The sequence below is a fragment of the Pelmatolapia mariae genome, linkage group LG3_W, assembly GCF_036321145.2.
Source record: "Pelmatolapia mariae isolate MD_Pm_ZW linkage group LG3_W, Pm_UMD_F_2, whole genome shotgun sequence".
In the NCBI taxonomy this organism is placed as follows: Eukaryota; Metazoa; Chordata; class Actinopteri; order Cichliformes; family Cichlidae; genus Pelmatolapia; species Pelmatolapia mariae.
Window position 1 is genome coordinate 27,444,289 of NC_086229.1, and position 18,120 is coordinate 27,462,408.

At 38.2% G+C, this 18,120-nt stretch overlaps 2 protein-coding genes and 1 long non-coding RNA gene across 3 annotated transcripts in view; 2 read left to right on the top strand and 1 right to left on the bottom strand.

Annotated features, from left to right (window-relative positions):
- Nucleotides 1-18,120, top strand: part of LOC134624309 (nucleotide-binding oligomerization domain-containing protein 2-like) — a 1,192,597-nt gene that overhangs the window by 63,292 nt on the left and 1,111,185 nt on the right. The gene's annotated exons all lie outside the window — the stretch shown is intronic.
- LOC135932497 (uncharacterized) overlaps nt 1-18,120 on the bottom strand; it is a 125,412-nt gene that overhangs the window by 19,138 nt on the left and 88,154 nt on the right. The gene's annotated exons all lie outside the window — the stretch shown is intronic.
- LOC134624357 (uncharacterized) overlaps nt 8,632-18,120 on the top strand; it is a 15,141-nt gene continuing 5,652 nt past the window's right edge. Inside the window, exon 1 of the long non-coding RNA XR_010093516.1 lies at nt 8,632-8,653. This is a non-coding gene — a long non-coding RNA (uncharacterized LOC134624357). The remainder of the gene's footprint in view (nt 8,654-18,120) is intronic.

Sequence of the window (18,120 nt, forward strand, 5' to 3'; positions counted from 1 at the left end):
CGGTGCGCTCTCCGCCGTATGCTTTCCGCCGTATGCTTTCCACCGTACCTTGTCGTCGTTCCCTCACCTGCCGCCTCACCACGGCTGTGCCTACTCTGAAGCACTGTGTCTGTCAGAACGTCCGTCTTTTAAAAGTTTTATAATTACCTTCTTACATTTCTCCAAAGCGTGTCAAAACTCTGCCAAAATTGAAGGATGAATAAGAAGCGCCCAATCAGTCAGTCTAAATCATTGATGTAAATATCCACGGTCCAAACGGGTAATGCTAAAATGCGCATGCGCAGCTTCCAATTTCGCGCCATGTGTATAATGTCCCGCGCTCGTGTATAATTTCCTGCGCTTGTGTGTGCGGCATGCGGGGACAACTCCAACCGACAGGGGGCAGTGGCGGACACACAAATATACAACATATGTCAAGTTTTTGGTTTACAAAGACTTTTGAGAAAAACACTTTTTGGGTATTAAAACATGCCCAGAAACTATTTTAAAAGGTCAATTTTATGAGGACAGCAAAATGTCCTCCTATAACAGAGGGTCCTCATAGCTCTTTGATTTGTCTTGAAAATTGTCCTCCTAAAACGAAAAACACACACACACACACACACACACACACACACACACACACACACACACACACACACACACACTGCTAAAGAACACTTTACTGGTTTTAAGGCAGAATTCCTCCTCCTTCAGTAACAATGATTTGAGGTCACTACCAGTGTCTACAGTCGTTGTGGTTCAGTAACAATTTATACAATTTACTAAAACATGTGTTTTTCTTTACAAACTATACAAACTATTTTAAAAGAGCTTTGATCACAACATATTTGCTTTTTCCCTCGATCGGTTATTCTGATTATTTTATCTGGTTTAACAAACAAAGGCTTAAAATTTAACTCTTAACCTGATTTAAACTCCTTTAATTTCTCATTAACTCAGACTTTTAATTTATTTCCTTGTTTGATGTATTATTTCTTTATCCTGGTTTAATTTGTGCTGATCCTGTTTAACCTGACCTTTGACCTACTTATTATTATTACGCTGTTTTTACCCCTCCAAAATGACCTCCAACAAGAAAGCCTCATTTCTGCTGTTTAACAGTGAAGAAATGTAAAATGATGCCAAATTAAATTGCAAAATTTCCCCAATGAAAATCAAATTGAATCAAATCAAATCATGGATCGATGTCAGGGGTGTCAAACTCATTTTAGTTTAGGGGCCACATGGAGAAAAGTCTATTCTCAAGTGGGCCGGACTGGTAAAATCATTGTATATGTAACTTAAAAACAACAACTTCAAATTGTTTTCTTTCTTTTAATACGATCAACGTAAAAATAAAGCTAGAGCCTGTGGACAGTATGTTCAAAACAGTACAGGCACAACATAGCTATTAATCATAAAACACCTCAAGTTATTTGAAAATTCTGAGGACAAAGAACACACAAGCACGCAGTGCCTCAGTGATTCACAGAAGTATATCACAGATCACAGAACTACATCAGGGTGTCTCATGCAGCACTTTCAGTTGGGTTGCATAGTTTATTTGACTCCTGGCATCTTTTAGCTTTCACCAGCTCATCAATATCAGGCTTCACATCCTGAGCGGCAGCTAACTTCAGGATGTGATTCAAGTGCCTGTGCGTGAGCCTTGAGCGCAGTTTTGTTTTATTTATGCTCATTACAGAGAAAACTTGCTCACAAAGATACGTGGTTCCGAACATGCACAACAGTTTTGCAGCGAGGGCTGTCAAGTTGGGGTAACCTGGCAAGAGATTCTGATAAAATGTGTTCAAGCTGCGGCAAATTTGCCCTTCAAATCCGAGTCACACTGCAAGTCTAGCATTTCTAGTTGGATCCTGACGGGCAGATCAGAGGGATTCACGGTGAACGGCGAGCAAAAAACTTTGAAGTCTTTCTCCAGGTCACCAAAAATCTGAAATCGTTGCTAAACTCTAGAAACAGTCCCGTTATTTTATCTTTGAACTGCTTCATATCTGCCACACTTTGGATCGTGCACACATTTCTCAGACAGGGGAAGTGAGCTGCATCACCACCAGCGAGCTGCGTCTCCCACAATAACAGCTTCAACTTGAAAGAACGTATGCTGTCATAACACTGCGTGACAACTTTATTATTATTTCTTCTCGTAAATCAAAGAAACGCCTCAGCACAGCAGGCCATAGATGTGGTCTTTCTCTCTGAGAAGACTGTCAAACTGACGGTGATTGAGGCGTCTGGATGGGATGAAGTTAACAGTTTGGATGACCACCTTCATGACTTTATCCATTTTCAGTGACTTGCAACACAAAGCCTCCTGGTGCAAAATACAGTGAAAAGTCCAAAATCACGTCCTCCATTTGCAGATTGCACTTTATGGTAAATGTAAATGGCCTGCATTTGTATAGCGCTTTACTCAGTCCCTAAGGACCCCAAAGCGCTTCACACTACATTCAGTCATTCACCCATTCACACACTGGTGATGGCAAGCTACATTGTAGCCACAGCTGCCCTGGGGCGCACTGACAGAGGCGAGGCTGCCAGACACTGGCGCCACCGGGCCCTCTGACCACCACCAGTAGACAAACATGGGGTTAGTATCTTGCCATTTGGCATGCAGCCTGGAGCAGCCTGGGATCGAACCACCGACCTTCTGATTAGTGGCTGACCTGCTCTACCACCTGAGCTACAGCCACCCCTTATGTCTGAACTTTTTTACAACGCCTGCTTTCTTCCCGATCATTGAGGGCGCACCATCTGTAGCCAGGCTGACAGGGCAGGACCAGTCCACTCTGATCCTGTCGGCAACTGTGTTTCTTGTCATGTTAAGTACAACAACAAGGCACATAGACCGGAAGGAAGTCATCATGACGTCAACGTCCTGCCTTAAGATTTAAAAATATCATTTTCTGTTGTAACCCTCAAACTCAATGGTAATGAAACTATACTTATTTTTCACTTTTTCAAACGACAACATCAGCACTTTTCGTACCTCCGAAAGCGTGAGCGGAGCGTTCACTGTGCTCAATTTGACGCATGCCGAGTCAGACGCTGTACGCTGCTTCAGGAGCAAAGCTATTGTCCGTCAATTTGTTGAAATCATCCTGTGGCTCTTCCCATTGATCTCCCCTTTGCTCACAATTTGCAGATAATTGGTGTCTCTACATGATCGATTGACAGTGTGAGATGACAGAAGCTCCATTTTCTGCTCAATGCGCGTCTATTTCCAAAGCAGTTTCTTAGCTTTCCATCAATGACTACTTCTGGGTCAGAGGTCATTCAACCGCAGCTGCACTTAAAAAATGGGAAGGGAAAAATAAAATCTAATTTGCTTTTGGTCCATTCTTTTATATTTAATTTGTTTGTATTGCAGTGTGGACGTCTGAGAGAAAATACTTTTGAAGCTTGTGAATACATTTGAAGAAAAAAAGTGTGTTTGTGTATTTTTTTTCTTTTTTTAGGCATAAAGACCTTTATATTTTTTAAAAAAATATAAAGGTCATCGATAGTGACACACTTTTTAAAGCAGAAAGACACGCTCAAAACCTGAATTTTTGGCTTTACTTTGTTCAATGCTCAAAAATGAAAAAAAAAATACATTTTTAAGGCCGGGACTCCAAAATGTTACCCTGGCTTTGAGGATGCGGCTACAAATAGTTCTAATGATGGTGCATTGAAAAAAAAAAAGTTTATAATGGGTTTCAATGGGGCACAAATTGACCACTAGGACCAATAGTGTAAGTTTATTTGTAGCTTAGCCACTGAAGGTAATTTAAGGAAGTCAGACTGAAATTTTAAAATAAAATGCAACAAAACATTTTTTGGGAAAATTTGGCTATATTCCATTCAACACAGTGCAAATGGTTTGGATTTGAAAAACACAAAAGCCGATTTAGATTGTTTACTAAAATGGAGAGGTTTTTTATATTGTCAGTTGAATTTTTTTGTTTTTTAATTGTTTGTGGTTTTGCAGGCCTAAACTTTCTTTCAGTGTGAACCTGCTGATTTGGGTCTGATGCACAAACTGATCAGAGATCAAATGGTCATATGACCAATGACCCTATGACCTGCACTGCAGCAAACTGCACTGATTGGTCACTGTTCCCATAGATCAACCATCAGCAGCGCCTCCTAGTGGTGGAAACGGAGATAATACATGTGCTAAAATGAGGTGCTCAGCAATGAGGCAGTTGTGAAAAAACTCACAGCACAGACAGACACTCTATCTTAACCTCCTAAAACCCAAATTCTTTCACTGCATGCATTTTTAACTTCTCTTTGATATTTGGACATATTGGGGCCCAATGTAAAAACAAAGAATTACCAGATTTTCTTTTTGACTTCTTTTAGTTTCTAACAAAAGTGAGAGCCACATATGAGCATAATCGTTTAAAATTTTGACAGAACCGTAGCAGTATAATGTCCTTGTAAGTTGATATCAGGCCCTTGTACAGCAAAATTCAGTATTTTGGTCTAAATAACCCAAAATGTGATGTCCATATATGTAGACGTCAGGTCCTAGGAGGTTAAAATCCTCTCTGTTCCGCGATGCCATCACCTCCACATCCCCACAGGTCTGATCCCTGATGTCCCACATTATACAGAGCATACATCAGCACAGGGAGTTAATGGAATTACTCCAACAGCAGCACAGAGTGCAACTATCCACTGTGAAGGTCCCATTAATGCTGAGCCATATCTGCAGGTTTAGGAGAACATTTACTGCAGTCCAGATGTTTCAGTAAAGCTCTTTCCTATTTCAGCAGATGACGAACAAACCAAACTGAAGGAAAGGAGCCAAGCTGCTTAACTGGTCTGAATATAGACCAGAACATCAGCCACTGAAAAATCTGGAGCTTTATTAACCCCAAACTAACACAAAGGAGCAGCTAAGATCCAACATCAACTAGAATGGAAACATGTGACTTTAAACTGCTCCTCAGATAAAACATTTACAGATTATAGGAATGAAACCTCAACAAATAATTTCAGATATTTTTTGTACCTATTTGTCTCCAGAACAAGAACCAGAGCAATTATCACAGGAAGCAGGCCTCCTATTAGTGGTGTGAGAAAGTGGTAGTGGGGAGGAGGATCACAGGGAGCAGGGGTGAAAAGGAGAAGTGGAGTCTATCGTTCTGTGTGGAGGAGGACAGACCAAGCAGGCCAGACCTCAGATAATTCAAGCACTTTCAACACATGTGTCTAAATGCATGATGTGCCCTTTAACAAATGACTGAATATCATATCCTACCTCTGGAAACATCTGCACAGAGACAGGGAGAAAGCGGGAACCTCTCACCGTTTGTACCTGAAACAACAATGGAGACTTCATCACTTGGCCTGTGGGTACCTATAGGCTGCCTCAGAAGTCCCACCGAGCCCGATAGGACCCCTTCTTCAGCTTGGTGGCTCCCCTCACCTCTGGTTTCCATCATTTGGTTTCGGGGGGTTAAGATTATAAAATCTGTCATCAACCTGGTGCAACGTGTTGAAACTGATATGTTCGAACAAGGCATTTGTTATGGCCAAATTGTGGTTTGCACAGAAGTCCAACAACAAAACACAGGACTCTTTCCTCACTCTGAAGGTGCAGGGAACAAACCCGTCCACTGGGAGAAACGCCTGTGAACCCCAAGCTGAAGCAAAAAGCTGAGGGGATATTAGGATAGCCACTCCAGTCCGCCGTCATCTCATACAGGTTTTCTAAATCACTCTTTGTCTGGTCCCTCACCCAGGACTATTTTGTCATGGAAAACCCTACCAGGGGGCACAAGCCCCAAACAACATATACCCTGGGATCCATGGGACACACACACCTATCCATCATGATAAAGTAGCAATTTGTGGAGGGTAATTAGTTCATCTGATAGATGAGCTCATTTCTAGTAACAACACCACAGAAGGACCCCAAAGCGCTTTTCATATCCAGTCATTCACTGGATGTATTTTTTATCTGCTGTATTTACCAAAATCAAGAAGTCAGAAAGACCACACAGTGGCACATGTTTAAACAAGGAAAGTTTAATCATAAAAAATATTTATTAAACATAACTCTCAGCAGAGAGGACTGTGTTGAAAAGCTTTGAGTAATGATCCGTTCTTTAACACAAGCTTTAATGATTCAGAAAGCTTCGTTTGGCCATCACTACATTGAGACATTTGAATAAAACCAAAGTACCCCAGAAGAGGAATCCTTAACTGAAATGTACATGGGAACTTCAGTTGTGCTTGCACTCCATGCAGTTATCGTTAACTATTATACAAGTATTTGATCGGCTTTAATTTATTCTCAGTTGACAGTAGTATGTTTAATTATCAAGAAACAGATAAATGTTTACATGATCATTTATCTCCTTCAGTTGAAATGTCTGTGTGAGAGCTGGTTCTAAACAAACTCACATCTGAACTGTTTTATCTTCACTTCCAGTAACATCATTAATAATCACATCAGTGATTTTAGATCAGGCAATTTTCTTGTTAACGCAAATATTTATTCAGCCAATCACATTTTAACAATTCAGTTTATGTAGGTTGACAGCCTGCTGAGCGTCAAATGGAGAATGCAAATTATTGAACATTTTTCCCCATTTGTAATTATCTCAAAACTTTGACATAGTAACTCAAAGTTTACAGTTAATTTAGTAGAGTTTGAGTTATTTCAGTTGTGGAAAACAATGTTTAACCTTGCTGAATCGTTGCAAAATTTCAAATCATTGCGTTAATTGTTGTTTTTAATCCAGAGTCCCAACTTTTGAAAAATTTGATTTATGGCATCATATCATAAGATGACCTCTGCAACAAGATTCCCTAAAAGGAGAGAGATACTTTCCTATACCTTCAGCAGCATCCTTAAAACTTTCCTCCTCACAGACAATTAAATTGAATTGATTGAATTGATATACCTTTATTAGTCCCACAAGGGGAAATTTCATAAGGCTGCCAACCTATTGCACGCAATGGCGCCGCCATCTTACCCTCCGACAATACATACATTACACAAAAAACATAAAATGGGGAAGATGGGTCAGCGAGGTATGACAATGAAAAATGCACAACATCAGGACAGACAAGGAGAAAAAAAATGAGTGTATGTCTGCATGTGTATATGTGTGTGTGTGTGTGTGTATGTGTCCAGAGTTCAGCTGAGACAGTGTCCTTCACCCTGCCAGGCTAAGTAAACAGTCTTCCTGCCAACCCAGGTGGCCTTGCATGGGAAGAACAGTCTCAACACAGTCGTTATCAGGGTATTTTTGTTCAGCTCCAGTCTTGCGACTGCAGTTGGCGCCAAGAGGGTCTCCGCATGAAGTGATGGTGCTTTTTACTTTAGTGCAAACAACTGATATGAATTTCCAAGCAGTTCTACAGTCCAACACTGGTCTCTCGTTGGAGAGCCGTGAGCTTCGCCATACTTGCACTCTGTGATGTTGTCATTCCTGTGCTGAAAGAGCCGATTCTGAGAACTCACGACAGTGTGGCTCCCTGAGATGTCCTCAGAGATCTTATTCTGAGTATGCACGGCAGCCGTAAGCCTTTCTAAGATCTTATCTGTGCTGCACTCAATGAGCCCATTTTGAGAAACTCACACCTCGTCCCATAGTTTCAATCCCAGCGGGCAGCCTTGTGGGGGTTTGAACAGCCAGTTCCGCTTCCTTAGTTATTCGGTAAGCCAGGGCAAAGCCAGCTCTGATCAGCAAGAGCCCTGTTATCATGGTTCCGAATAGGTAGATATCTTCAGCACTCATGCTCACCCGAGCCCAGACTTCTCGTTGAGAAAAGGGTGTCAATTGCATTCAGAGACCAGTTGATCAAATCCATAATTCTCTTTTTGTCATGGTCCTGGGCCATGTTGGCCCAGTATTCTTAGTTTTTGTGTGTTTTGTATTTTGTTCTTTATTTATGCCGTGGTTCCTAAGTTGTTCTGTTAAGTTGTTCCTTATTTTGACTTCCCCCTGTAACCTTTACCCCTGTGTGCCCCTCTGAGTGTCTGTGAGCCCTCGTCTCCCCTCTCCTTGTGTTTTATTCCATGTTTCCCCAGCCCGTTATGCCTGTGCTCTCCCCGTGCTCTCCTGTCTCTCTCTCTCTCTCTCCTCCTGTCTGCACCTCTGTACTTCCTGTTTTACTTTGACAGTCTCCCGTCAGTGTCGTGTTTCTCCTGCCGTGTCTCGTTACGATTATCTGTGTCAGCTGTGTTCCCCGTGTGCTCCCACTTCCCTCGTTAACCCTCTGTGTATTTATGTGCATGGCTGTGTCCGAATTCAGGGGAAGGATGCTTAAAATGCCATATTTGGAGGCAATGACGTCACAGCGACGCGACGAGGACTGTCCGAATTCAAAGAGCACTCAAAATGTGGCGACAAATGTGTCCTACTTTTCCGCGAATTTGAGGGTTAGTTGTGTCCGAATTCAGGGGAAGGATGCGCCAATGCCATATTTGGAGGCAATGACGTCACTGCGACGTGACGAAGGCTGTCCAAATTCAAAGAGCACTCAAAATGTGGCGACAAATGCGTCCTTCTTTGCCCTGAATTCTAAGGATGGTCCGATGTATCCTTCATGTCCTACTATATCCAAGGATTCATTGCGGGTCATAGAGGAGATTTGTTTCTGATAACGATGGTGGTCGAAGCAGGAGAGGAAAACACTTTCAAATGTAAGTATATGAAAATCTGGTTGTACAAAAGTTAAATTGTTATAGCGGTCGCTTGTTAAGCTTTGGGCATCCGGATAGACATGTTTCTTTTATTTAAATAACTGTAAACCAGCTTGTATTGGGGGTCCCGCAATTTTTCATGTATTGCTGCTTACATACAGCTAATTTAGATTTTTTCGAATTGGCCCATACGGTAAAAAAATACATTTTTCCCGGCCAAAATATATTTAAAATATATGGTAAATATATTTTGTATTTGTGATGCTCCAAAAAATATATTTTTGAAATTGAAAATATATTTCTTTCTAACCAAAATACATTTCAAAATATATTTGCGTTCAAGAAAATACATTTCCAACCTTACAGTAGAATGTATATCAAAGTATCCCTTATTTAAAATGTATTTAGTGCAATAATAATAACAATAATAAAAGTAACAACATCTGCATCTAATCACATCTACAAAAACAGTTGGATTCAAACAAAACAGAGTCAAAGGTCTAGCAAGAATTAGGTTATTTATTCATTTGCTTACAGTATTTCACACAATATTAGCATTCACTTGACTTTGAAATTATTTATCAGTGATACAGTACACAAAACACAACAACTGCTATGTACACTTTAGTTTTTGACATTATATACAATATAGTACTTAAAGAAACAGTCCACATTTTTTGGAAATAAGCTCATTCTCGATCTCCCCCCGAAATAAAAAAAAAATTGAGTTTGACCATTAAGTCTTTGGTCATTTTTCAATGCAATGCTCACGGTCCCTTCGGATTCAATGATGTATGCTAAGCTATGTTAAAAGTGTTATCACCATACAAATCAACTGTATGGATTCCAAAATGGTCAGACTCAACGTATTAACTCTGAGGGAGTGTTCCTTTAATGATGCAATATATAGCACTTAATGACTTAATGTAATGTATATCTGACGTTTTACCATTTAATGTTTAATTATGTATGTTTTTTTTTTAATGAACTGGTTCAAAATCACTTCAGAAAAATACCACATGGCACTGAAAAAAATCATGTTTTCTCATGTTTAACCTTATTTAAGGAATTCACACTGATTAATGCTTCTAAAAATGTAATTAACTTTTAGTTTTTCAGTGTGAATGATCAGACATTTGCATTTGATCTCTGCAGCAAGAATACCTGTCAGATGCCCAAGACGTTTTGATACTGGTTCAAAATAACTTGGATTTGAGGCACAGAGACTATGCTTTGCTCGTTCATAGAATCTTCCAATGGCATAACACGTCTCTCCACTTTCATTTTGACATAATACAAATCGTTTAATGTTAAAGAAATTTTGATCATCATCATTCAACATAACAGTGAATGAATTGCGTTTGAGTATACGACTGTAATCTTCTGAGTGAAACACCTCGCCATTTGTAATGATTCGCTGAAAGTACTTTACTCTGCTCCTTTGTACCCCAAAACGACTCAGTGCCATATAGTCATCCCTCCTAATTAATCGCACTTTAGGAAGATTAAGTGCAGTGATACCATGTGTGCGAGTTACATGTTTTAACTGTTTAGGTCTTGTTAGAGATTCAAATATCTCCTTGCATTCATTTGAGGCATCTTTCAGTAAAGTCTGGCCATAAAATGGTAAGGCCTTCTGTAGCCAGAACATTTTTACAATCTGTAGCGCAACCCCTTGAGTGCTTTTGATCATGTCTAGTAGTTTAGCATTGTAAGACTCAAACACAAAGGTGGAATGAGCCCACAAAGGCCCCCAGTTAACTACACTTCTTGGTAAATGGAGGCAAAGATGGACATTATAAGACAGATTAGCTTCCCCATAGAATACCTCCATGTCTTTCACAAAATCTGTTAGAAGTGCCTCAGACTCAGTAATCTGCTCTCTGGTTATATTTTCGCCCAACAGAAGGGATACTCCCTTGACTAGTTTAGACCAGTGATTCAGTAGTGGTTCTGGCAATACACCTTTTAGTACAGGTAAGCTATAATAAAAGAGCCACATATACCACTCATGGGCTTTCCAAAATTTCCTCAATGTGACAGACCTTGGCACACAAGGTACATTACATGGCGGTTTAATCTTTAAAAGCATTTCATCTAACAGTTTTGTAGACCTACCTATATACCAGTGCTTTTCATGGTTTTCACTGTTTAACCACAGCCCTGTTACACTTCTTGCAACACCCAGAAGTACTGAATGCATGTAGTCTGGGACAGACCCTTCGATAATATCAAAACTGGGAAGTCTACACAACATACTTGGCCCTTTAACACCCATAACAGCTTTACCAGACTGTAGCGCAGCTTCTACAAATTCATTAGTTTGTTCCTGATTGCGGAGCTGAATGTCCTTCTGAAAAGGATATACACGAGTGAATCCTCTGCCTTTTTCAACTACCTTTCCTTCATGAAGGCAGTAGGAGCATCCATATTCACCATTAAACTGTTTAAAATTCTGGATCAGAGGTCTGGCAACTGAGTCACTCATTAGAATTAGAGGGATTACTTTTGTATTGACAGAAACGCCTTTGTCATTTTCCCATGTGAAACCACTGTCCTGTAGGTCCACACACTCATCAATGAAAGGTTTTAAGAAACTTCTCATGTGAGGCTTCTCATCCCCGAACCATAGTCCACAAAGGAGTACATTATCCTGTCTTGTTTTCAATGGCAATTCATTAATGGTGCATAAAAGGGGCCAAATACTACAAGGGGACTTTTTAAAAACTGGGACACCATCACAGCTAAATGTTAAGCTGAGGGTTTGAAGGGCCGTTTCTGAACCACTTAAAGCTTTCTGATACAAAAAACCATCACAAATGTCACTGAGAAGAAGTAGATGTTTCTGTTTGCCTTCTCATTAATTCATCTGTAATTCCTGGCATTCTCAAGAGATTTTTGATTTGATCTTCCAAGGAGAGGTATATGAAAAAGTTATTGGTAAACCTACTTGCTTTGTCATAGGTGATGTTGCATTGAACACAATGAACTTGGTCCAGCTCAGCTGACATTATATTACTACACTGCTCACACACATAACAGATTTTCATGATGTCTTTTGTATCATCAAAAGCTTTGTAAAATGAATATTTTGTCCTGCACGCTGAATCACTGCCACCAACAACATTAAGGATTTTCATGATATCTTCAAGACAGTCATTGGTCAAACTGTGTTTGAGCTTAAGTGCCAGAAGTAGTAGTTGATTTTGCTCTTTAGTTTGACCTGAATCCACTGGGACCTCTATCTGAACAGGACCTGCAGTGCACTCTTCATCATTAGTCATCGGCAGAGTTCTGTCTTCTGGAAGGGTGTCCGGGATTTCCTTGAAAAGAGAAGAGAGAGAGTGAGAATTATGGGTCCTGTAAACATCACATTACAAATCTTCAGTGTAAGAGCATCAGCCTAGTGGACTCATAGATGCATTTATGTCTATATTGGTGAGATATAGACATTATATCTCACCGATATATATATATACTGTATTTATGCATCTATTTTTTTAACATTACAGCAGACATTTGAAATTGGTCTTATTCACTAATTGTGCACTATTTGACATGTCCATTCAGTCTTGCCAAAATTTAAGTGGGCTTTGGCTGTCCAAGATTAACTCTCAAAATGAATGCTTAGTGCTTTCTTTCATGATAAATTCTGTAAGAATATATGATTGCAGTAGAAAGTAGAAATTACTGTAAAAATAATAATTAGAACAATGATTACTTGTTTTATTTTTTTCTATCAATGCACTAATTCATGAATATTCTTTAAAAAATAATGTCTAGAAATTTAATGATCTTTTTGATTTCATTTCTTGACTTGAAAATTCAACTAACTATGGTGTACTTATTTCAACAAATCTATAGTCCAATATTCATGATAAATCCAATTTAGATTTATGCATTAAAAGTGTTTTTATTACAAACAACCCAAAATGTTTGTATTCCAATACTAACCTTAAAAAGAGACCAATAAGATCATTTATTAATAGTAATATTAATCAGTCATTTATTATTTGGTATAACTGAAGTAATTAAATGCTAAGGGATATGATAAAATGGATGATAAGATAAAAAGGAAAAAGGAATAAAACTTTATTTTGGTAATCATCACCCTCAAGTTGTTCTAAACCTGTTTCTTTGTTTTGTTGAACACAAAAGAAGATATTTTCAAGAATGCTGGTAACCAGTTTCTTGTCCCTACTGACTTCCATAGTATTGTTATTTCATACTATGTCCATACTATGTCAAGATGGACCAGCAACTGTTTGATTATCAACATTATTTTATGATATAGGAAATTCATAAAGGTTTAGAACAACTTATATATATATGAATTTACAAAAATGCAAATTGAACCACCAATTATATCATAAGGCATACCTTTTCACATTCCTTGATAACATTCTGAAGTTCTTCTTCTGCAACCTTAATTCTGAAAAAGAAAATATACAAGAAAGAAAATCTAAATTGCTTATTGCTATATTTGAACTCTAAGTGAACTGCTATTAAAACGATAAAGATGTGATCACTTATAAAGATGTTTATTGATCAGTAATAAGCAGATTAGACATAGCCTCGCTGTTTAAATCTCCAGATCATTCATTTGGGAGCCAGAGTACATTTATCGTACCTTATGCTATGGTAATTTATAAAGATTGTCATTTTTTCCTTAATATTTTCATTGTGGTTATTAATGACATTATATAAAAATTACTTAGAATTATGATGTTTTAAGCAACTGCATGTCCTATTCTTACAAGAACATAAGCTGAAAACACTAATTGTAAATCCTTCAATGCTATTCTGGAGTATTAAACCCCAAATGTCTATTACACATTGGCTTTGTTTATTCTTGATAAAAAACAAACAAACGTCTTAAGCATGCAGTGGACAATTATTTGCCACTTTGAACGATTACATAATTGTGGCATCCTTAGTGATTGCCACTAGATTAATTGATTGTGCGGCCCTATGGCATTCGTTAATGTTAAAGAGTGAGGGATATTACATTACCAACACACCTTTCTTTTTGTGCCCATCTCCGTTTGGTTCTTGAAGGAATTTCCTCTTCAGGATCAGTTAGATAACGTTTATACGAAATCCTTTCAGGAGGCTCGCTCATTTTGACTCACATGTGACCTATTGATGAAATTAAAATTACATTGAAGAAAACATCGAGGATTGTAAAACAGAAACTGCAACATATAAAATAAATGTAGCATGTTACTGTGAAATATATGCTTACCGAGCAGTTTTCCAGGGAGTTCGCAAAATTGCAGCGTTTGCTTCCGAGAGGGTCTGCACGCACAATGCACACCTTAAGAAAAACTTTAAAAACTTAAACGTAAAGTCCTAAAAACGTCAGTCTTTGTACGTCACAGGATTAATCGAAAAAAGGTAAACACTTAAAACAATATAGTATGTTTTTTTTTTTTTCTATGAAATCTATGCTCACCAGAGATTATTCAAAAAATGCAGCGTATTCGTTCTAGATCTGTAGGTTGATGCGCGGAGCAGAGAATGCGCATGCGCGTAGCCATTGTGCTTTTTATAAATTAAGATAAAATAAAAAGTAATACGTAAAAAGTAAATATTTAAATATTCCCAAACAACAACACAACAACGCGCAAAAAAAATCTGTTTGTTAGTTGTTGTTGTTTCTTTTTTTTCCCTTTTTTTTTTTTTTTTTTTTTTTTTTTAAATATAACCGACCTCTGAGGCGCAATTTCTGACAGTGAGTGGAATGGCCGCGATACAGACGGGAAGACACAAGCGGATAATGTTCGAGTTAATTAAGTGGTCGGAAGATGGAAAGTTCTCAATTCTGCCAACTGAACACATTCGGGATTTTGATGAGGAGGAATACTTGGACGGTTTGGAGGAAAAGGATGTTTATTAGGTGGAGTGGCGACAAGGCGCCAAGGAGCCAAAAGGCGGGTGGCCGGTCTATGAAGCCTCCATCATCAAGCTAGCAGGTGCCTTTTCTCCAATATAATATTACTTTATTGTCGCTTATTTGTTAATCAAAATATGTAACTTAATCAATTTTATTATGATGTACTTTAGCCTTTTTTTTTTAATTAATCTGCCTCCTCAGAAAGGGAAAAAACCTTGCAAACAAAACTTAAGGAAATTGAGGAACAACTACCCAAGCCAGAGGTGCTTAAGAGAAAAAGTAAACCTTCTATGAAACTCCTTGAGGCCACAGAGGTAGACGAACCAGCAGCTAAGCTATATATATATATATATATATATATATATATATATATATATATATATATATATATATATATATATATATATATATATATATATATATATATATATAGATATAGATATAGATATAGATATATATAGATAGATATATATATAGATATATATATAGATATATATAGATATATATATAGATATATATAGATATATATACCTGTTTTGTATATATATACAGTTAAGCCCATAATTATTCATACCCCTGGCAAATTTTGAGTTAAAGTTACTTTTGTTCAACAAGCTAGTTCTTATTTGAGCAGAAATGACACAGGTGTCTCCCCAAAGATAATAAGACGATGTACAAGAGGCATCATTGTGGAAAAAAAATATTTCTCAGGTTTTATTTATATTTTAGCAAAAAGTATCATGTCCAGAATTACTCATACCCTTCTCAATAATCAATAGAAAAGCCTTTATTGGCTATTACAGCAATCAAACGCTTCCTATAATTGCAGACCAGCTTTTTGCATGTCTCCACAGGCATTTTTGCCCATTCATCTTTAGCAATGAGCTCCAAATCCTTCAGGTTGGAGGATCTTCTTGCCATCACCCTGATCTTTAGCTCCCTCCACAGATTCTCAATTGGATTCAAGTCAGGACTCTGGCTAGGCCACTGCAAAACGTTAATGTTGTTGTCTGCTAACCATTTCTTCACCACGTTTGCTGTATGTTTTGGGTCATTGTCGTGCTAAAATGTCCACTGGTTCCCAAGGCCAAGTTTTTCTGCAGACTGACTGATGTTTTTCTTAAGAATCTTCATGTATTGCTCTTTTTTCATGGTGCTGTTTACTGTGATTAGGTTCCCTGGTCCGTTGGCTAAAAAACACCCCCAAAGCATTAGGTTCGCACCACCATGTTTGACAGTGGGGATGGTGTTCTTTGTGTTGAAGGCTTCTCCATTTTTTATGCCAAATGAAGGCAACATCATTGTGACCAAATAATTCAATTTGTGTTTCATCTGACCATAACACTGAAGACCAGAAACCTTCTTCTTTGTCCAGATGAGCATTTGCAAAGGCCAAATGAGCTTTTGCATGCCTTAGAAGTGCCTGGAGAAGTGGCGTTTTCCTTGGTCTGCATCCGTGCAACCCAACAGTGTCCGTTGGACTGTCTGCCTTGAGACATTGCCACCAGCAGAGCCCAGATTCACCAGAATGGCCTTGGTGGTGATCCTTGGATTCTTTTTCACCTCTCTCACTATTCTCCTGGCCAGCACAGGTTTCACTTTTGGCTTCCGACAACGTCCTCTGAGATTTTCCACAGTGCGGAACATCTTGTATTTTTTAATAATACTTTGCACTGTAGCCACTGGAACTTGAAAACATTTGGATATGGCCTTGTAGCCCATTCCTCACTTGTGAGCAGCCACAATGCACAGCTGCAGGTCCTCACTGAGTTCCTTTGTCTTAGCCATGAATGAGACCACCTGCAGAGAGCTGCTGTTTTTCACCTGTTGAGTTGAGTAAAACAGCTATTTCCAATTAATCAGGGTAATTAGGATGCTTTAGAACAGCTTTGACTATTTGGAATGGTATGGAACTGTGGATTTTCCCAGAGACTGACAGTTTGTAAAGGGTATGAATAATTCCGGACATGATACTTTTTGCTCAAATGTAAATAAAAGCTGAGAAATATTTTTTTCCACAATGAAGCGTGTTGTACATCATCTTATTATCTTTTGTGAGACGCCTGTGTCATTTCCAGTCAAAAAATAACTTGCTAGTTGAATAAAAGTAACTTTAAGTCAAAATTTGCCAGGGGTATGAATAATTATAGGCTTAACTGTATATATATATATATATATATATATATATATATATATATATATATATATATATATATATATATATATATATATGCATGTGTAACCCCCCCCCCCCCACCAGCCCTTTTGAATGTCTTTGTAATTCTCAGGTCTCAAGGTTGGCAAGTATGGTTAGAACAGATTTTTCCCCGCAGCACGTTGTGTAATAAACAACATAACATCCAAATTATGTAACATTTCATGCATCGGTTAAAACACTCGACTCCAGGTACACGATGCCCAGCTGGAAACACGTCACGCAAGTCGAGTTGCCCGAGATTCACATAATTTACATAAAATGTAAAATTTTTGTGATTTATGTCGTTATCAGGACGATAGATGTCTTATATCGGGATATGTGATTTTGGTCACATCGCACACCCCTAGTTGAAGGTGTCTAAATAAATTGTGACTTGACTGTATACATACACACACATACATTTGTGCTTATTGTTTATCTTTTTGAGAATAAGAATTTATTAGTTAAACAATTTGTTATTCAAAATTTTTCCAACATTTTGCCACAACTGCTCTGAGATCATTCCTTCATACAGAATCACTAAGGTGGCTTTTAAAGAGAGAGTTTTTTGTTTCATTTTTTAGGCATACCCAACAGACCAACAAAACGATCTAAGGTTATGGAATGAAAAGAAAATTGAACATCTACAGCGTGTCATTAATCAGTTGAGAGAAGAGAACTCGAATCTAAAAAGAGAGAACGAGAGGCTGAAAAATGAAATACTTGAAAGTAAGTACTGTACTATTGCATGTGTTATGTGTGTGTTTACACTTGTTATATACAAAGACTATCAAAACCTATTCACATTTAATTTGACTTTCACAGAAATCCCACCTCTCCTTCAGGCTACAGAACATTTACTTACCAAGGTTAGAAACAAAGCACAGTTATGCTTCATTAATAATCACTAATTACAATGTTCCAAATTTCCTTGCCTTTTTAATCATTTTAAGGCCTTCTGGAGGTTCTTTTGGTTGTTTAGCATTAATGTTTGTGCCTATTCTTTTCAGCCCATGACAATGAATGCAGATCTTCCTGACGTAAGTGAAATCTAATCAATTTGTTTGTCATTATCATTAATTTTGTTGCTTTGTTGTTTTTGTGCAGTTTACAATCATATAAACCTAACAAGCATCAGTCAGCAGTGTGCGTAACCTAAACAGATTCTTGCTTTATTCACATAATATGTAGTTATATGTACTTGTACATTGTACCTAGGGTTGCAGCCACTTGGCACCGCCCCATTGTTGTGATAGCTCTGATTGTACTTGTACAGTGCATCGGAACAGGGAACAGTCTGCCACATTAATGTATTTTTAAGCGAGTTGTTTCTAATACATCAGTTTTTCTCTTACAGATGTCAGAGTCTCAACC